Source organism: Oryctolagus cuniculus, chromosome 3, assembly GCF_964237555.1.
Source record: "Oryctolagus cuniculus chromosome 3, mOryCun1.1, whole genome shotgun sequence".
Lineage (NCBI taxonomy): Eukaryota > Metazoa > Chordata > Mammalia > Lagomorpha > Leporidae > Oryctolagus > Oryctolagus cuniculus.
Window position 1 is genome coordinate 150,016,594 of NC_091434.1, and position 22,500 is coordinate 150,039,093.

The 22,500-nt window shown below is 35.9% G+C and overlaps 1 protein-coding gene across 28 annotated transcripts in view; it reads left to right on the forward strand.

Moving 5' to 3' along the window:
• The window catches only part of FOXP2 (forkhead box P2), a 660,955-nt gene that overhangs the window by 629,368 nt on the left and 9,087 nt on the right, over window positions 1-22,500 (forward strand).

The window sequence follows — 22,500 nt, forward strand, 5'->3', positions numbered from 1 at the left end:
TGCTCCTCAACTTCAGTATTCCTCTGAAATTTGTAATGGTGTGTAAGTTAAACATACAAGTTTAAAAGGAGTTAAACTGTATCATATTCGTAATATGAAAAAGGGTGTCAAAATCTGTTTCAACATATCTTTTGGATTCTACCAAATGCCCTGTAATGATTGTTCTAGCAACCCTCTACAAATTCCTGGGGGTACTAACATTCTGTTGGACATAAAGCAGTGTCTAAGATTAATCTACATCTTCTGGGTCATTATCACAGTTTGGTTTGTGTGGTGCAATAAGAATATTCATGATGGAATAAGTTGTCGTAACTTTTACTACTATTACAGGTCTCTAAACCATTTATGAACTGTAGTCAAGATATTACCCATTTTTATAAACCGTAAAATGCAAAGTTTAACTGTTACCCACAGTTTACATAGACGCTAGTAAAGTGTAACTTTTTGCCTGTCTTATAAATCAGTGTAATTACATATTCAACTTTAATTACTGGTGCGTCTGTATTGGCAAGGTTTATATGTTATATTTTATGCAAGACTACGATTCCTATTAATATTTAGCAGCTAACTATATCATTAATTACTCTAAAATCTTTCCGCTACCATCTTTTTAATGGAGCTGAGAGAGTAGTAGTATTAAAAATTGATGTATTGTGGATTTCAGAAATGTGTATGACACTATAAAAAATGCTGGCCTTATTGAGTACTATCTAGTGTAATTTCTTGTTTACCAAAAAGTATTGACTGACGCTGGTAGAACTTAGAATTTGGGTGAGAAAAAATTGCAATCTGAATAGTGAAGGCTGTATACTGATCAGTTGTTGGGTGGAGTTGACAGTTACGCGTGTATTCCTAGAGGTAAACATCAAATACTGCTAATTTCAAGTTATTCAGGTAAGATCAGTCCTTTCACTCATTTTGTATATTTTCTTCTTCTATTTTTATATGAAATACCTAGTCAAGGGTCTGGAAGAGGAAAGGTGACCTTTTTATATGTCCATTTTCATGTGACCTTTCACAAGACACTGTTTTTGTTGACTTTTTAATCACTTTCTTCTGTGTGACATATTAATGTCTCTAAGATCATATGCCTAATTGCTTTATAGCACTTTTACTCTATCACCTTTGCGAAAAACACACTGTGAAAGTTAATGTGTTTTATCAGGTTCCAAACCATTACTTTTTCAAAATGGAAAAATTTGTCTTTTGGAAGTGTCTTTAGATGTATTAAATAATACAAAAGAAGTAATAAAACTCGAAGTAGAAAGAACATGAATATATGCTCTTGAGAGTAGCAGTACTCTAAAACAAGGGAAGGGAGCAGTCAGACAGAGTTTTTATATCCCTGCTTTATCCTATCAGCCATGCAGTGGTAGCTTGAGGCCTTTTACTTTCAGCGGTTCTCCTGAGTATGCTAATGCTCACTCCCTGTATAAAATGCTAAAACAATAAAACTTTAAAGAGCAAACAAGAGTTAGATCCTGTTTTCTCCCTTTACAAAAAGACCTATTTCAGAGAAATGAAAGACATTTATAATAAAAGTGTTTAAGCTGTTGGTGCAAACTCCCTGTGCCCATGTGCAGTATATAGGGTGTCATAAACCCTGCAAAGAAGAAATTTTTAAAATACAATTGTCCAGTGCTAAGCATATTAAAATAAAAATAAATGATTTAATAAAATCGTTCATTATATGTTATATTTTAGAACCTGAAATACTAATTGTGCTAAATTATGGTATTGCTTCAGTTAATGGTATTTTTTCATTTGGCAATTGATATTTGCTATTTTTCATTTTATTATTATAAGTCTAATGATGACATTTCTCAGAGAAATAGTAGTATATGTAAAACAACATATAAACATTGTATATTTAAAGACTGATGTACTGCCACTATGAGTTTAAAAAATTATTCATAGTCAGTGCCTCATATGTTTTATACTTATGTGAATTAGTACATGTGAAAAATAAATATATTTTCCATAGACAAAAGAGAAGCTTCTGTTTGCCTGTTGGAATAGATTTCAGAAAAGATAAAAATTAGAAAAGAGGGCCAGCGCCGCGGCTCACTAGGCTAATCCTCCACCTTGCGGCGCCGGCACACCGGGTTCTAGTCCCCGTCGGGGCGCCGGATTCTGTCCTGGTGGCCCCTCTTCCAGGCCAGCTCTCTGCTGTGGCCCGGGAGTACAGTGGAGGATGGCCCAAGTCCATGGGCCCTACACCCCATGGGAGACCAGGAGAAGTACCTGGCTCCTGACATCGGATCAGCGCAGTGCGCCGGCCGTGGCGGCCGTTGGAGGGTGAACCAATGGCAAAAGGAAGACCTTTCTCTCTGTCTCTCTCTCTCACTGTCCACTCTGCCTGTCAAAAAAAAAAAAAAAAAATTTAAAAAAGAGGCCAAATCTTGTCTTTTCCTAAATTACATAAATTACACTCAAATGTTAATTATCATGAAAAATATTGAGTCATTATTCATTTTTGGAGTCTGTCTCTGCTGCTAACGTTAACTTTTTTGCTTATTCGATGTCTAATATTGATGGGCCGTCACTTCATTACTCTGTATCTTAATTTTTACAGAGTTTTAAGATGCTTGTACTTAAAAAATGTTAAGCCATTTTGTGTGCATTATGAAACAAAGTAAAAATATTGATTTAGGTCTCAATCAAAACTTGGTTGCATATAATTGAATACATCCCATAATACTTTGTAAATTGAATAGAAGTTAGCAAATGTTTATAAAACACGTAACTAGTATATTTATGTGTCCCAAAATGAAATTGCAATCCTTGTTGTTGTAGAGGGCTGGTTATGTGGATGGATTGAAAACAATAGATGTTAGGTCCTAATGGTGTCAGTTTATGGGCTCTGGTGCCATATTGTCAGGATTGCAGTCCCAGATTCATCCCTTCACTGCAGAGTGGGAGTGGGCAAACTACTTAACATTGCTTTCCTCTGTTTTCTCAGCTGCAAATGAGATAAGTAATAATATTCTCACAAAGTGAGTGCCTAGAGCATAGTAACTGCTCCTTGTGACTCTCCTTCAATTGTGTACTAGGTACTGGGTTATATTACCACTTATCATACCTCATTACTGGCAATGAGGCCATAACCATTATAAAAATAGCTTTGTATTTATTACTTTTTTAAAAAAATTATTACTTTTAAAAAATAGATTTATTTATTTATTTGAAATAAATAAATTACAGAGGCAGAGAGAGAGAAAGATCCTCCATCCACAGGTTCACTCCACAAATGGCCACAACAGCTGGAGCTAGGCCAATCCGAAGCCAGGAGCCAGGAGATTCTTCTGGGTCTTCCACATAGGTGCAAGGGCCCAAGGGCTTGTGCTGTCCTCCACTGCTTTTCCAGGCCATAGCAGAGAGCGGGATTGGAAGAGGAGTAGCTGGGACTCGAACCAGCGTCCTTTTGGAATGCCAGCACTGCAGGCAGCAGTTTTTCCCACTACGGCACAGCACCGGCCCCTATTTATTACTTTTTAAAACACTAAGTTTGTGATTGTTTTCCTTGACGATCCCTTTTCTTTTCCTCATGATTCCTTTTCGAATGCATGAAGAAGACCAATAAATATGAAATAATATGGCATAGGTATTTACTCTAGGGAGCACATTTTTCCAAGTCAGTATGATAAAATATTTTTGAGAAAAGAAAACGTTACCTGAAGTGGTAGGCAATGAACAATTCAAATAAGACCAAGAATCAGGGACTTAAAATATGTGTCTAAGAAACACTGAGTATTAGGTTTGAAGGAATCTAGGAAACACACAGGAAAATAGAATTTAACATATGTGAGTTGTAACCAGATTGTCAAGCGACTTAAATGGGGGTGTGTTAGTCATTGTGGAGCTCTCATTAATGTGATGCACTTAGGCTGGACACAACCAGAGCTATGCTTCAGGAAGAGTCATCTGAAAATGTGCTGAAGAGCTATGACTTGATCAAAGTCATGGATAGGAGGATATTCTGGACCTGGAAGAGACCAGCGTCAGAAGGTGAATCCTTGCATTAGTGTCTGACTTAAGTACAAAACTAGGAATGGAGAGCAAAGAATCGATATAAGAAGTGCATTGCAAAGAAGTTCCAGCACAATACAACCAGTACATGCTGGGAAAAAGAAGGAAGTCAGGCAAAGCCATGCACTGTAGTTCCTTCTGCAGCTCTGGCGCTGCTCCTGTGCTCCTTTGGTACCAACCTGGCACCTCTTTTGTGAGCAGCAGCCCAGGAGACTCTGGAGCTCGCACAGCATATGAAAACTCAAGGGAGGAATCACAGCTCCGAGCAATCATGATCTTAACTCGAAGGTGGTGGGACAGGATGGTTCTGTGGTACAGTTTAAGACTAAAAGCCACTTAGTAAACTAATGAAAGCCTGTTGTGAACGGCAGGATATGCCAATGAGAGATCAGATTTTAGTTTGTTGGACAGCCAATCAATAAAACAGACACACCTGCACAGTTGGAAATGGAGGATAAAGATATAATTAATGTGTTCCAACAGCAGATAGGCAGTGTCTACCTGAAAGGGAACTGGCTACCTTGCCCCAACCTCTGTTCCTTCAGACCTGAAATACATTTTCAGTTAGAAAGCTGCAGTTCGTTTCCATCACATCCTGACTACAACAAAAAAATAGTTTTATTTGTTCTTTCCTTTTCCCCTCCCCTATTCCTTATTGTACATAAAGTCACTTGTGTATGTCCCCAAGCATATTGCATTTTTTTAACTAAATGGCCACTGGTAAATTTTGATTGACATCAAATGAAGATGGAATGGGGAAAAATATTGGTTCTGTGAACCAATCCATTAGGAACATACTCATTCAGCTTTTTATTCCACTAAGTTATTTTGCTCTCTCTGTTTTAACAAAACAACACAAAAATCCTTGCATACCTTGTTTGATTGGTGAATTGTAATGATGTTCATTAATCATTGTAAAACTTAGGACAGTTTTATGTTTTGTCCATAGCTGTTACATGTAGGATAGTCTGCTTTTAAGTAGGGATAAATTACTCAAAAAACATGAATCCTGGATAGTTGTCTCTTCTTGTTGTTTAAATAAACTTCTTGTTTTTTTATATATGTATAAATCATAGCCAAAGTAAAAGCCTTCAAAGAGAAGCAGAGAGTACAAGATAATGGACTCAAAGGGGAAAGATGTGTCAGTGTTTGACTTGCAAAATCCAAGAACATAAACATCTTCAGAAATGAAACATTGTTTGCTTAGTCTTTTATTTAACTCCACAATGGTAAAATTTTAGCTAGTGGAATATAGACATATACTGAGGTTGGTGGAGAAGGTGCTTTGCAGCATTTGAAGAACAGAATGGATATAAGCTAGTGTTTCTTACACATTAGTTCTACAGAACAAGAGATACTAAATTATCACTCCTATTCTATACTCTATATTTTTGTATTTCCTCTCCATTCCAATTTTTGCTGTTACAGGGCTCAGAATTAAGATTTTTGCCAAACTAGTGCATTTTTTTTTTTATTTCAAACCATTTGCATTTCTGCCCTTCCCTTTTTTGGCTTCATCTCTACTTTCCCTGCCTGAATTCTGCCTTCCCTTTCAGGATGACTCCTGTTTGCCAGGAGGCTTCCCCAACTCATTTTTCTGGGAAGACTTGAGCTCTACCCCACACTTCTAAAGTACTTGCTCCTTGTGCCCGTATTTGGAACTAACATTTTGTGTGTGTATGTGTGTGTGTGTGTGCATATGTGTGTGTGTACTCATGCATACATGTGTGCTCACTTTGCAGATATCATTAACTTAATGGCAATTTTCCTAACAGCAGACACTATGTTTTACACATATTACAGTATATGAAACCGCTACACATTCTGTTACACCAAGTAAGCCTTCAATAACTGTGTGATGCCAATTATGAAGAATCAAACTGAAGATGACAGTTAGTTACAAGTGATTTGATTTCACAAGGTAATACCTATTATGAGTGAAATATAGGATTCTCTTATAACCTTGAAAAAGAGAGAACAAAGAGATATTAGGAAAAACAAATAGCTACATTTACTTTTCATCATTAAGAGGGAGCTAAGAGATTTTTCTAAGTACTGAGAGAGTACACTTTTTAAAGTTTTAAGTTTTAATTTTAATTAATTAATTAATATGCATTTTATAATCATCTAGGTTTGTGTGAATAGAAAGTGGTATGACCCTACATTTTTTTTTTTTTTGACAGGCAGAGTGGACAGTGAGAGAGAGAGACAAAGGTCTTCCTTTGCCGTTGGTTCACCCTCCAATGGCCGCCGGCACTGCAGCCGGCGCACCGCGCTGATCAGATGGCAGGAGCCAGGTACTTCTCCTGGTCTCCCATGGGGTGCAGGGCCCAAGGACTTGGGCCTTCCTCCACTGCACTCCCTGGCCACAGCAGAGAGCTGGCCTGGAAGAGGGGCAACCGGGACAGAATCCGGTGCCCGAACCGGGACTAGAACCCGGTGTGCCGGTGCCGCAAGGCGGAGGATTAGCCTAGTGAGCCGCGGCGCCAGGCATGACCCTATATTTTACTTGTGATTATTAATCTAGACCTTGAAACATTTTATCTTGTTGAAAGAATTGAAAAAAATCATTGCAATTCATGCAATATAAATCAGATGAATGTTCAAGAGAATTTTAGTCAAAAATTTGAAATGTAAAAACCAGGTGGGATTGTGTAGGTTCTACATAATAATTTTATGAAACTTGTTTGGTTCTTTTCCATCGACTATTTGCCACTGAAAGTGATTACTTGATTTTTTTAATCTTTATTTTCCACTACCACTCTAAGAGTTAGAATCCATGTGCTGAACAATTGCAAAAAGTGCTTTAAGAGTCTGAGCTGCATATTACTGCAATTTATAATACTCTTCCCTTATACACCTCAATGTCAATATTCTGTTTTTGCCTGGTTCTTTAAGGTGCTAAAGAATATGGATAAAAATTACTTCTGTTGCCTGTCTTACATAGACATTTGCCACTAAAAAAACCAACTTCTTAAAAAGTTGTGACATGTTTAGATGGAAATAATTTCAACTTCCTTTCTTTTTCCATGTGTTACCACTTAAGTCAATGGAAAGAGAAAACAACATTTGGACTAGACCTGCGAGATGAATCTATCCTGATAGAATTAATCCATTTCATGTATCCTACCCAACATGAGACAAAAAGATAATGTGAATGATGTTCTTACCATATTTAGTTCAACTCCACTTGTTTTATTAAACAGTTGTCTCTCCCTACTCTGTGTAAGTTGGCACAGGTTTGCCTCTTTATTTTTCCTGTAAAATGTTAAAGGGATTTACCACTTTTAGATTTTCGAATTTCCCATGCTGATTTTATTTTGAGGATTCTCCACACAAAACTTCCCACTGTCATGTCCTCCCCCTCTCTGATTATTAGCCTCTCTTATGTTGTCTTCAGATGGTTTCTTATGTGTCAGTGCTGAATCCTGTTAGCCTCTGTATCATTTCATAGTTCTACTGATAAGTAGTGTATATTAGTTGCAGGTGATTATTAATTTTCCCCTCCTGTTAAGCAGATATTTGAAGTCTGAGAGTTAGTGACCTTCCATAAAGAATGTTAGTATGTTGCATATAAAACTAGGAAAAAAAATAAATGTGTTGTGTCCTTAGAAGCCAAAAGTTTAGTGTAAGGAAATAAAAGCCTAAGACATCTTATAAAAAGAGCACCATAGTATTATTGCCATAGAGGTCAGATTTATCTTTTTGATTAGCATGTTGAACACATACTCTACATCCCCAGAACATTCTGTACATCACAAGTCCCAGTCCTCTTTACTACATCTTCTGTTTCTACAGAACCTCAGTTGTTACTCATTCTAATATTATGCTTTGGTCTCTCCTGTCAAATAATATTTTACCCCCAAAGACTTCTAAATGGGACTTCCAGACCCTCTCTTTATAAAACAGTACTGAAAATCTAAACTGCAAATTGTCATAAAACATAATAAAAACATTCAAGTAGATAACGTTACCATTCTCTCTACTTGCTTTGGCTGCCTTACCATTTAAATCCCTATTTGTAGGCACATGTAGGATGTACAGAACCAACAACTTTGGTTGGTGATATTTTATATAAAATCTCTAGAGATCTTAGATCTCTCTGTGGACAAAAGCATTTGAAATCAGAGTGGCTTGTACTTCAGAGGAAACCAATTGAAAGTGACTGACAAGTTGAACAAGTGGAATGCTCTCTCTCATTGTTTTCATTCCTGTTGAGCCTGTACTATTTTTGCTGATGTTTTGGATCATTATGTTGCATTCTGAAGTCCCAAACATAAAAGCATTTTTTAACTTTACACATGTCTTCACAGATTTTCTAATTAAGAGTTTTTCAGTCACCTCTAATTTTTTCCCTTAACATTTCTGGTCTTTTATAATATTTTTTTTGAGTTTAATTCCATTTTTATTTAAACTCTAAACTTTTTCATTAACTTTGCTAGTTACCTTTGAGATCTCTTTCCAAAGTGGTTGTACAGAACTTATGATTATTCCAGCTCTTTATCATCTCATCTTTTTTTTTTTAACGTGCTACAAGTGTGAATCAGTAGCTGCCGTTCCTTTTTACATTATTCCAGTCCCCATATGTGGCACTGACAACTCATTCCAGTTCCTCTTAATAAAAAGATCCTCCCAGAGGTACAGTACCTTCAGCTAAAAAGTGTTGTATCCCTACTGTGCCAATTGTGGAAAATTGTCGGTTCCTATAGGGTTTTGAAAGATTTTTATAGAACTATACAGATGTATCTGAAATCCGTGGTGTGAAATCCCACAATTTAGGCAAAGTGTGTCAGAAAACTTTGAGCTGACAGTATTGTAGCTTACTGGGTCTGTTTTATATCTAAAGAAGATACTTTGTTAGAAGACACATCTTCATTTGCACTGACACTAGTTGAGCCTTACGAATTATCTTTCTCTAAGGGTCAAAAAGCGGTGGACTAGATTGTTAAAGAATGAATATTTCTCCAACATTATTTTTTCTTACTTCTGTACCAGGAAGAAAAATGAAGATTTGACATACCCTTATGATATCGTAACTTCAGTTTTTGACATAGGGCTTGTGAAGGGGGTTATATGTTTGGTGACTATAGGCATATTATGAGTAAAGATATCTATTATCTGAAAACTGTCATTTTAGAACATTAATTTATGTGATAATTATATTTTAATGTACGTTCAAATAATGTGCCTTTTGACTATTTTGGCAGCATTTAAAATTTGCCATTCATATAAATATCATATTCTACTTGGGTATTTCAACACCAATAAACAATTTAAAACACAAGGTTATTTCTATTCCATAAGCAGTTTCCATGATCAGGTTAGAATTAAATAACTTATGTAAGCTTGACTATAATTTATATAAGAGGCAGATGATCAAAGTTTCATGTAACTAGCAAAACTAGTATTCGTTAGTTTGTTCAATATTATCTTCATATCTGAAGAATGAAAATGGGAGTAACAAGCAAAATACTTGAAAGGAAGGACAAGTAACCAATCATGGCACAATATTATCTTAATAAATTTATATATGCAATATTAAATATGAGATACATTTTGTTAATTAGGGAATCAGGAGTTGGCGCTGTGGCATAGTGGGCTAAGCCTCTGCCTGAGGCACCATCATCCCATATGGGTGCTGGTTCATGTCCCAGCTGCTCCTTTTCCAATCCAGCTCTCTGATTGTGGCCTGGGAAAGCAATGGAATACGGCCCAAGTGCTTTGGCCCCTGACCCATCAGGAAGATCTGGAGGAAGCTCCTAGCTTCTGGCTTTGAATCTGCTCAGCTCTGGCCATTGCAGCCATTTGAGGAGTGAAAACAGCGGTTGGAAGATATCTCTCTCTCTCTCTCTCTCTCTCTCTGCCTCTCTGTAACTCTACCTTTCAAAATAAATCATTCTTTAAAAATTAGCATGACAGAGAAGGATTTTATTGTGCTAGATTTAGAATAAATAGACTATATTGTTCTTACTCCCTATTCCATGTTCTTGTTTATAACTAACAAAATTTAACTAAGCATAGTTTAGAAGAAAACTGAAGAAAGGAATAGTTCCAGCAGAGCTGCTAGTCTCAGATTAGATAAACCTAGTGATGTGAACTTTATGTAATCCAGGTGGAAAGTAGTCAATACAAAGATACCCCAAGAGACAGCTTCATCACATGCGTATCAGGATAGTTCATCAATGGAAAATGAATAACATCCCAGAGAGATGGGTGAGCCACATCTGAAAGAGATACCATTAGCCTACCAAGATGAAACACTGAGGACACGATCTTCAAGGCGCCAAAAACCTAAGTTATCAAACAGGAAATTAGGGAGAAACTGGGACACATACACCTATATATCCATCCCATTTCTGTCTGAAACTTGGTGCACCGAAAATAAGGTAAAAACATAGTTATTGGATGAATGTTTCATTGAAAACCATTTGGAGAGAATTGGAGCAGCAGCAAGGCTGACTTAATGGTTCAGTGTCAAGATGTAATTTAGAATTTATTTTATTTCCCTGGCCTACAGTTTAGACATATGAGAATCCTTAGATTTATAGGTGAATGTTTAGCAAAGTTACCCATTTATAACACACAAAATGGCATGGTAGCAATTATACCTCAACAGATTCTAAGATTAGGAAAAATGTGTTTGTCAATGATCAAAATAATTACATCTGTATTTTCATTTCATTGTAGCTTTTTCGAACATATCTGTCACTTGTGTAAATTCAAATAGTGTAATAATTATAAAGATTTTGTGTGTGTCTTTTTTAATTAACACTGCAGCAAAACTATATGAAATTATTTTGGAGTGCTCTCTAAATCAGGTAATTTCCAGTTTTTTTAAACAAGATTGCATACAGTTCAGTTCAATAATTGCAATATAATCTTGAAGATAAGGCAGAAAATTTCAGAGAAATTTTGTATACATATATATGCACACAATTTATAAAATCATGTTTTGTTAACCTTAACCTGCCTTTTTTGTCACATTTCTTAGAAGTTCTGTTCACTGTAAATGGAACTTTGGAACTCTACCTCATAATCAGATCTATTGAGGTGTAGGATAGAATTATAAACTACAGAATTAAGAATGGAAATAGATCTTAGACGGGAAACATTATAAATATCTGAACATAATATTCCTTTGAAATCAACCACTAATGGCTATACTTTTTTAGAAAATATAAAAAGGATCAGATTTATTAAATGTTTTAGGTTTGATGCTACATTCTGGCTGAAAAATGAAAGTTTAAATTTATTTGGCTGTTTATCATTATCTTGGAAGAAACGGTGTGGGAAACTTAATACAGCATTTTCTATATTTATTCTAGATATAGGAAACTATACCAGATCTATTTAGAGTGAGGAATCATTTATCCACTCCAATTTTGAATCCCCTTTTCATAGTTGCATTTTTCTGGAAGAAAGAATAGTTTCCTTTACATCAAGAAGTTTTATTTGCATGGAAATGGAGTGCTGATTCTGAGTACTATCTACTAGCAGAGGTTATGTGTAAGTTCATTCAAATCTAAGCAAAGATCAATTCATTCAACACTAGAACTTTATGTAATAATATTTTAATTTTTTTTCTTTTTAACTTTTATTTAATGAATATAAATTTCCAAAGTACAGCTTATGGATTACAATGGCTTCCCCCCCACCCATAACTTCCCTCCCACCCGCAACCCTCCCCTTTCCCTCTCCCTCCCCCCTTCCATTCACATCAAGATTCATTTTCAATTCTCTTTATATACAGAAGATCAGTTTAGCATATATTAAGTAAAGATTTCAACAGTTTGCACCCACATAGAAACACAAAGTGAAAAATACTGTTTGAGTACTAGTTATAGCATTAAATCACAATGTACAGCACATTAAGGACAGAGATCCTACATGAGGAGTAAGTGCACAGTGACTCCTGTTGTGTCACTGTGTATTTTAATTTTTTTAAAAAGTAAATTATTTTGAAAGAAAATAACAGAAAAAAGTTGACCCATACTAACAAAGATCTATTTTATAATTTCTTAGTTGATAAAAATAAGAACTTTTCATTCCTAGTTATTGAATATCTCTCATTTTCTCTTCTCTAGATAAGACAATAAAATAATTTTCCAAAGAATATTTAAATGTGTTACATTATACCTGTATGTGAGTGGGGGAAATCTGTATGTTTTTGTATGAATAGTAAAATCTTAAGTTGGATGAAATTATTTCCTTGTAACTATATAAATTGCATTTTAATTACTCATTTATAAAAAGATTTATTTATTTTATTTGAAAGGCAGTGTTAGAGAGAGAGGGGTGGGAGGTTCAGAGAAAGAGAGAGATCTTCCATCTGCTAGTTCATACCTGAAATGGCCGCAAATGGCCAGGGCTGGGGTGGGCTGAAGCCATCTGAGTCTTGCACTGGGTACAGGGGCCCAAGCAGTTGGGCCATCTTCTTCTAATTTCCTAGGTGCATTAGCAGGGAACTAGATTGGAAGTGGGACAGTTGGGACTCAAGTGACTTAACCCACTATACAACAATGAAGCCCCTATTTACACATATCAACCTAGGATCAGTTCTCATTCTAAGCATTTCTATTTAAAACTGTAATTTCACTTGTATTAGCTTATTTCTATGATGAGTCAAATAATATAAAATATTTATCCAGTGGGAAAATAATATTCCTTTGAAAGTTACATAGGTTTAAGAAATATAAATTAATTCTCATTTCACTCTGACTTTATAAAAGAATGAAGATGACCAAAAGTTGCAAATTTTATGAATATATCATCAAATTATAAATATAATTATAATTTTTGTTGTAAATGCTGTGACAGAAATAATTAAATTGAATCTCCAATCTACTTTTCATCAGCTTTCTAAATCATTAATTATTTTTACCAGTTTCCCTATGAAACTTAATCTTTGGGAAAAATTTATTGTGTTTTAGCTTTGATTATTAAATTTATTTTTATCTATTAGAGAGAAACATACAGAGACAGACACTCCCCAAGTGCCAGCAATAGCCAGGGCTGGGGTCTGAGCAAAGCCAAGTGCTAACAACTCAGTCTGGGTCTCCCACGTAGGTGGCAGGGACCCAGCTACTAGAACCATCACCTGCTGCCTTCCAGGGTGTATATGATTGCATCTTCCAAGAAATCTGTAGAAGTTACCTGTTCGTGAGTTCTGTGTGGGCATGTGGCACCAAGGTTAAGATGCCAGCATCCCAGGTAGTAGTGCCTAAGTTTAAGTCCTGCTCTATTTCCAGTTCCATTCTGATTCCAGCCTCCTGCTAGGGCGCACACTGGGAGGCAGCAGGTGACAGCTCACTACTTAACGTGCTTGCTAGCTACTTGAGGGAGTTCTCACCTCTTAGTCAAGGCCTAATGCAGCATTAACTCCCTGGGCACTTGGGAAATGAACCAGGGAATGGAAGATCTCTTTCTCTATGTCTATCTCTCTCACTGCCTTTCAAATTTAAAAAAGAAAAAAAAAAAAAAAGGAAGTGGACAGTTCTTTCTTAAAAAACAAACAAATAGAAAAGAAAACAAAAGCCACATATTTCTATCTTAAAGAAGTCTATTCATTTGTTTTGGAATTCATTTTGTTCAAAACAGCGATTTCTCTTTTGTAAGTGTGTTTTTACAGTGTCGAATTGGAATTGAATGAAAATGTATCAAACCCATATGAAATGAAGTGCAAATAATATACTTTGATTATTTTAAAGGCTTGGACCCTAATAATCATCCACATATGTTCAACAACTTTGTGCCAAGTACTAAATTTTGTAGACAATTAAAAAGAAAATCCCATTTTGTGCCAGCATTTCCTTTTCACTGGGAAGTTTTTGTATTTTGTGAATAAGCAAAACCTACATCAATCAGTGGGTAGTACATACTGGCATCAATCTATCATAAATTAAAGGTATCCAAACTAGATTAAGTAGAAGAAGGATCACTTTAAAAGTCACTTTAAAATCAAGGACTTAAACAAGTCTATTCAGTGTATTGAGTGGAAAATTAAATGCATAACTTAAGGCTGCATCCATTTCTATATATTCAATATATTTCTCAAACTACTGTTTATGTAAGTTCATCTCACTGGATAAAAATTGATATATTGGGTTAAAATACATCAGTTTCCACAATGAAATTGAAGCATCAGAGTCCTGACACTGCTGGTATTTGAGCATCATTTGAGAAGTAACATTTTTCTATAATAATAATCCAGAATTACTGATAGAAGTTGACTGTATCTTTCAGGTGTGCTAGGAGAGAAGAAAAGAAATATATACCATATTTCTTGGCTAACAGAGGGGTTATTATTTTTTAATACGTACACTATGTTAAATGTATTGAAAATGTTCTCAAATAACTAGGATTATTTGAAGAAAAGGTATAAGTAAATCACGTATAATGAGAAAACCACATGAAAAACAATGTTAATTTAATTTAACATTTGGTCTTGGAATGTAGAACTTGGATTAAATAACTTTGTATTGCTTGAATTGGCTCATATTTAGATAAGAGCTATAAATAGTTCTTTCTATTTGTTGATATCTATCATAAATTAAAATTTTAAAATATTTTTCATTAGTTTCATGGCATTCATAAATAATACATGTCTAAAAAACTTAATCAAATTTGCATTGTGCCATTGAGTCTCATAAATTATGACACTATATAAATATTTTAATCAATATTTATTTAATATCTAAATAAAGAAAAATAAGAAAACATTGTTGTGATTCTACAGTCCAACATCTATTGACTTAACTGTATTTTGAACTTTCAATTTAAGAGAACTTTATCCATGGCACTTTCTTATTCTAAAGAAAAACTTGAACAATTTATAGGACCTTTTACTTGGTTTTGAATAAGGAGAAATAAATGGAATTTACATTCCTTTAGGGAATATACTGTGTGACCACAATCTAAAAAGATAAACTTTCCCATTGTAATTTAACTCTTTGCTTTAGGGTGTAGGCAAACATTAACATTTCTTTTGCCTTTCACTGCTGCCTGAGGTCCTTATAAATTTCACAACAAAAGCAGCAGCACATTTCTTTAGGCAATGAATCTGTCTGTTAATGTAACTAGTCCTCTGTGTTTTTGGTATCTATAGTTACTGAGGGTACCTATGAAATTGAGATTCAAATAGTATAAAACTCAACTGTTACTTTGCAGTTCCTTCAAGTAGAGGCTTCACAGGTTGTACAGTGCAGAGATGGGTCTCATTCATTTCAGTTAACTAAATGGGTTGAGCAACTATTATGTGCCACGTGTTGCCCTGGAAACTGTGACAGATGCCCTATACCTACAGAGGTAAAACTGTAATAGTAGGATAAGTACAAAAATAATGGGATGAAGAAAGCTGTAAACACACTGTGAAGTCAAAGATGTCAGCATGCACATGCACACAGAGTATCAGGAGACACTTAGTGAAGGGTGTAGTTTTAGGTTAGGCTAACCTGAGATAGATTTGAAGTTCATAATTGACTGTTGCCTACAAAATGCAGTCTTTAATATTTCAACCTAGTATTAGGCAGAGATGAGGAAAGAGAAGGATGTAGGTACAAGAGATAAAGAGAGTATGAGCCAAGGAGACTAAAGCATGGCTGATGTTCTGTGAATATGTAACTTCTTTGCCATAGCGTGGGCAATCAGCCTACAGAGGAATACCTGCAGGAAGATGTTGGACAGGAAGACTGGGAGCCGTATATTGGAGTTACTACTCTCCAACCTGATAATATGGTCTGGGCAGTAAAGAAAAATCCACAAATTATTTGGAGATACTTAGCAAGACTCTCAAGTGTGTCTGTTACTTTTTTTTTTTTAAGATTTTATTTGTTTATTTGAGAAATGGAGTTACAGACAGTGAGAGGGAGAAACAGAGAAAGGTCGAAACAGAGAGAAAGATCTTCCATCCGCTGGTTCAATCCCCAAATGGCCGCAACGGCCAGAGCTGCGCCGATCCGAAGCCAGGATCCAGGTGCTTTTTCCTGGTCTCCCTTAGGGGGTGCAGGGGCCCAAGCACTTGAGACATCTACTGCTTTCCCATGCCACAGCAGAGAGCTGGATTGGAAGAGGAGCAGCCAGGACTAGAACCGGTGCCCAAACGCGTTACTTTGCAGTTCCTTCAAGTAGAGGCTTCACAGGTTGTACAGTCCAGAGATGGGTCTCATTTATTTCAGTTAACTAAATGGGTTGAGCAACTATTATGTGCCACGTGTTGCCCTGGACTAGAACCGGTGCCCAAATGCGTTGCTGGCACCGCAGACAGAGGATTAACCTACTGCGCCACGGCGCCAGCCCCAATCTGTTACTTTTAAAAAGATCTACTTCTTTTTCATTTTTGCTTTTCTCTGGGAATAGATGATCTTTGTTTTTACCTTGAGAAAGTGGCAGCATTTTATTCCCTTTCCTCTCAAAATTAAATTTTCAAATAGTTTTCTTTGAAATGACATAAAAACACAGATTAAAATCAGAAAAAATAAAATGTTGAGAAACCAAGTGCCAATCTCTTCGTGGCCTTTGTTGTGGTGAGCATCTTACTCAGAGGACTTTGAGGAAATTCATATTCAGCATTTTCTCCTCTTCACTTTCTAATACCCAAGATTTCTAAGGTTTGCTTCACCTCATACTTCACCAATTAAAACAAATATAGTATCATCAAGTTTGCATGTGAGTTATGAAAAGCCATAATCTGTTTTTTTAAAGTTTATTTATTTATTTATTTATTTAAGAGGAAGAATTATAGACAGAGAGAGGGAGAGACAGAGAGAAGGGTCTTCCATCCACTGGTTCACTCCCAAAAAATAATCTTCCTGAAACTCTTCCTTACTTCAGTTTTCCCATTCAGAAAATCAATAGCCCTTCAGCTGGAAAAAACCAGATTTACACTTCATAAGGTGCAATTTCAGACCCATCTTCTCACCTTGTTCTGCTTTTGTCCCTCCTTCTTTTCTTCCTTCAGGTCTTCCTTCCCTCCTCTCTTCATTCTTTCCCTGCTTTCTTCCTTTTTTTTTTTTTTTTTGTCTTCCTTCCAGCCTTCCTTGCCCATGGCCTCTGTATATTCTCAGAATTCCTATAACACATCTAAGATTCCCCATTTTCCCCATTTCCACTCACAGGATCTTTTCTCTCATCTCTGCATAATAAAAATGTGCACACATTGCTACAACCTGAGCGGCAGTTTTTCCAGGGTGAAGAGGGGATGGCGTGTAATGAATAAAGACAAAGACAGTTGATTATGGAAAAGCTCGGTGACCAGAAGGAGCCTCCCCACTAGCCGAGAAGGCACCTATCTTTTCCTCTCCTGGAGGCTTTTATTTCCTCCAGATAACACCAAGTCTCGCTGCAGCCAGTGTGTATTTGTCTACGTCAGCCTGAACAATTCCTCCTATGTGGCAGTATACATCAGGCCCTTTTTCACGAGGAGGAGAAGGTGGAACATCCTATGCAATAAACAGACCCTTGTCCGTTTTTTGGAACATAACGTCCAAGGCCCCTGTGGCGTGAGCCTTCCCACGGCCTAAGACACAGGAGGATGTCCCCTGCATCTGGGGCCTTCCAAGGAATGTAGGCACCATGTTTCTGTCTCTTTCCTCAAGAGACAGGCAAGATGGCGCCCAGGCGGTCCCAGACAGCATATTTCAAAGCCTATTCGAAGCAACAACTCCCTTGTCTAATAGAACATTCATTTGTTGCATCATCAGATTTTATCTCTAGTTTGCCACCTCTTTGTTGCCTATAGCATTAATCACATTTTTGCCTTGTATCAAAGTGACTTCTGCATATGTCTTAATTGTTTAATTAAACTGAGAACTCTATGAGAACAGGCACCATCTTCCATATCAGCCCCTAGCTCACTGGTTTAAATAGAAACATTGTAATATTAGATATTTCTTTTTTCACTTCTAACAAGAAGTAAAATTTATCCTTCTGGAAATGGTTCCATTCCAGTTACTGACTTTGTATCTTGTTCAGGAAATAATAACAGAATTTTATATCTTTCCATCAAAAATACTTCTTTCCCTACAATTTGAAAAAGAAGTTTCCAATCATTTTTAATTACTCAAGTATAAATTATATCACATTAGGTGGTGGCTATGTCTTCTTTAAGCAATAAATATAAATCATTGCTTTTCTGTAGAAAGTAGGACATAGTGCCCTAAAAAGGAGTAGTTGAATTAGAAGTTCTGTATTTCATGGGCAGAAAAAAAATTTTTAAGCATTCACAATGAATTGCTGGATTCTGATTTGAAGGAATATCCATTATTTACTGAATAGATAATTTGCTTTTAAAATAAAAGTTGAAATTACTTTGATATAAATGTAAAAGAGTGTGACATACTTTGCTGGGTTATGAAGAACTACTCAAGTGATTAACCAAGGTGGACATATTACCTTCTGCGTGTGTCCTTCTATGCCAAAGGTTTGCACTTTTAAGTCTGTAATAATGCAAATCCCTGGCATACATTAGATGTCCAATAAATAAATGAGTGAATGGGGAGATCGTCTAATTCAAACTCCTTAGACTCCTGCCTTAAGATATGTTACAAAACTTGTCTACTTATCATTCTTTATGCAAAAATCTCATAGATGAGATAATACAAAATCAGTAATATCATTAATATATTTCTTTCTTTTTGTTCATTAGTTTTTGCATAAGTCCTCAGTGTTTCAAATGGTATCATCTGTTTTATTTCTGGGAACAACTAATTCTATTTGTTTGAAGTAGCTTCTACTTTATTTATTATTAAGGTTCTGCCAAGGACTGAAGTTTAATCTATAAGACATCTGAAATCCTGAAACCGAAGGAAGCAGTGCATAAATTTCAGATCAGTTGGGGAAAGTGGCATGATGAATGTCCAAAATATTCAAATCCAGAATGAGCTTGATCACCAAGATGGTCAGAATTTTCTCTCTTGTGACCATATACTTTACTATCTGTAATGAATTCCACTAGGAATACATGTTTATTTTAATGCTATTATAGCATTGGAATTTTTCTGAGCGGCAAATAATCTCTCTGAGCTGTTAACTCCTTCTGTATCACTTGATTGCTTCTTCTCTCAGGACTCTTAAGACAAAATCTGGTTGCATTTTGGATTACATATTTCTCCCACACTAGACTTTAAGATTTTTGGTAGATATTAAAATTCCCACAGTGCCTTATAAGTAGAGATGATAAATTTTTGTTGTTAATGATTGGCAATGGGAGGTAATAATAATTTGGTATTGGTTTTTCCTGTCAATGTGAAATTGATGCTCTTTACATCATTACACATAGAGAGGACCGGGCTCACCCCCACAGCAAAAAGGAATTTCTTCCAAAAACAAAAAAGTTTTCTAGTGAAAGCATATTTATCTAAATATATATATTATATATATATATATATATCTGTTGCTGTATCTCTTAAAGTTTTCATTTTTTATTTAATTGGAGTTTATTTAATAAGGGTTTCCCTAACGATGTATATTATCAGAACTTCATAAACGTCTACATTCACAGCAAATGTAATGTAGATCTGGACCATTCATTGCATGTATGTTAATGATTTTAGTGACATGATAATGATGAAGCCATGATGGATGAGCAAGGAAAATATATAGGCACTCTGTATACAAAGCATTTTAATGATGGCCCTTTTACCTTGAAACTTACTTTCGGTATGATCTAAAAATGATCTGAGACAAGACTTTGGCTTTGGGTCGTATTTCAGTGATTGAGAATGTGGTGATAAATAATTTTGGGGATAATTATAGTAATATGTTCTGTTATTTTGTTCTTTTCATTTTATTAATTTAAATATTCCTTTGAGAGAGTAAAGTTAATCATTATTTTAATGGCAGAAATGCCTGACATCTGATATGTGGAGCATATAAATGTCTATCTTATGGCTTTTCTGATTCAGTAATTCAAAACATCTCACTAAGGGGAGAAGATCTAAAATAATTTAGAGCAAATTAAGCTTACAATGTATCAAAATTAGTTTATGTGTTTACCCCATACCTTCTTCCCAAAAAGGTATAAAGTTGTAATTATATAATGATGATATCTAAATTTATTGATCCCTTATGATTTGGGTATTGTTTCAAGTGTTTAATGTACATAGGAAGCACTAAGTGCTCATACCAACAATAAAAGGTAGGAGTAATTTTGTCCTGACTGCAAGTAAAGAAAAGCAGGTATAGAGAGGTTAAGTAGCTTCCCCCAGGGTCTTATAGCAAAGACGTAAAAGACTCAAGATTCAAACCCAAGCATTATATCCTCCAAACCCACTATATTCTTAAACACTGTATTCTTAACTACTTAACTACTGCTACATGATTTAATATTATAAATGAGGTGCCTAAACTCTTTAGTATTACTTTATACTACGCTTACAAGTTAATCAAAATACTAAATACATAAAAAATTATTGTGCTAAATTACACCCTTGTAATTAAAAGCCTTTTGATGATTCTACCTGAGAAAAAGATCTGTAATGAAGAATTGGTGAGCATAAAAGAGAGAGGAAGTTTCTTTAAAGGGATTCTTTATTTTCTTTAATGGTCAGGAATGCTTTTCTGGCAGAGGGGAGCATTTCTTTTAGAAGGAAACCTAATTATCATATAGTTATATAATACATGGAGCCTTGAATTTAGAAAAAGGGACACTATTCACATAACTACTGCTTTTCCTTTTTTTTTTTTTAAGATTTATTTTATTTATTTGAAAGACAGAGTTACAGAGAGAGGTAGAGAGAGAGAGAGAGAGGTCTTCCATCTGCTGGTTCACTCCCCAGATGGCCGCAAAGGCAAAAGGCAGAAGCCAGGAGCTTCTTCCAGGTCTCCCACGTGGGTGCAGGGGCCCAAGGACTTGGGCCATCTTCTTCTGCTTTCCCAGGCCATAGCAGAGAGCTGGATTGGAAGTGGAGGAGCTGGGACTAGAACCAGCACCCATATGGAATGCCGGTGCTTCAGGCCAGGGCTTTAACCCATTGCACCACAGCGCAGGTCCCATAACTACTGTTTTTTCTAAGAAATAAATTAAATGACCCTCATATATGGAATGTAGGCAAAAAACGAAAGATATTGCTCGTGGATACATAAAGAGGCTAATTCCCTATTCATCCTGCAACTTTTAAAAGGCACGTGACATTGTTGCATTTTATTTCTTTTAAATTAGCATACAACATGATAAATGACAACATGGAACACTTTGACTTCTCAAAATGATAAACCTAATATAGATAGAGATAATCACATATGAAACTTTATGTTCCATAATTTTATTTTATTTATTTGAGACTGAGAGACAGATATGTGCTCCCATCACTTGATTCACTTCCCAAATGCTTACCAACAGCTAGGGCTGAGCCAGGCTGATGCCAGGAGCTTGGAATTCAACCCAGGCCTTCCATGTGAATATCAGGGACCCAACTACTTGAGCCATTATCACTGCCTTCCAAGGTCTGCATTAGCAGGAAGCAGGAGTCAGAGCTGGGTATCAAGCCCTGGTACTCTGTTCTGGGACATGGGTGTCTGAACCGGCGTTTTAACTGAAAGGCAGGGTGCTCACTCCAGAAATTTTATTTTTATTGAATACCATCATCTATAGGCAAGTGTAATAGAACTTTCAAGTAATTATATTCCCTAGACTGCTCAAACTTCTGCTACTTTTTATTTCTTCCTAGACATTTCCTCAATGGCAACCAGAGCTTTTGAAGAATGAACATCAGTAATTATTTGACTTTGGTTTGGTTTATTTGAGTAAGTTAGCACTTTAATACTGTAGCCATAAGGGAGAATTTTGTTTACATCTTTCTCGGCTCTGATATCTTGTATACTAATTAATTCTGAGTGAAAAGGATTCTAAGAATACTTAATTCCAGAGAGACGTTTCTTTTTCAGAATGATTGCAAATGAAATTTGTAATGTCTTGATCACATGTAATTTATCCAAATCAACATGTATTTAGTGGGATCCTACTACATATATTAATTTCCTAATCTGTAAAGTGTACAGCCAAGTTCCATCAGAAGACACAGCCACCATTAGAAAGAATTAAATGATGAAAGGGATGAAGGCAACATGGAACAGCAGAAACAACAAGGCCCCAAAAACTTTCCAGAGCCCAGCCTGTGTGCTAGGCTTGGCTTTGCCTGTACTCATATTCTTGGAAAGTCACTCATTTTTTATTCCATAAAATGGGAACATGAAATAAGAATGTGTTTGTTACAATTTTAGAATTTTAAGATTCTGTGGTTTTTTTTTAAGATTTATTTATTCATCTGAAAGAGGTACAGAGGTAGGGGCAGAGAGAGAGAGAGAGGAGAGAGAGAGAGAGAGAGAGAGGTCTTCCATCCACTGGCCTACTCTCCAAACGGCTGCAACTGTGGAGCTGGGCCAATCCAAAGCCAGTAGCCAGGAGCTTCTTCCAGGTCTCCCACTTGGGTACAGAGGCCCAAGGTCTTGAGCCATCCTCCACTGCTTTCACATGCC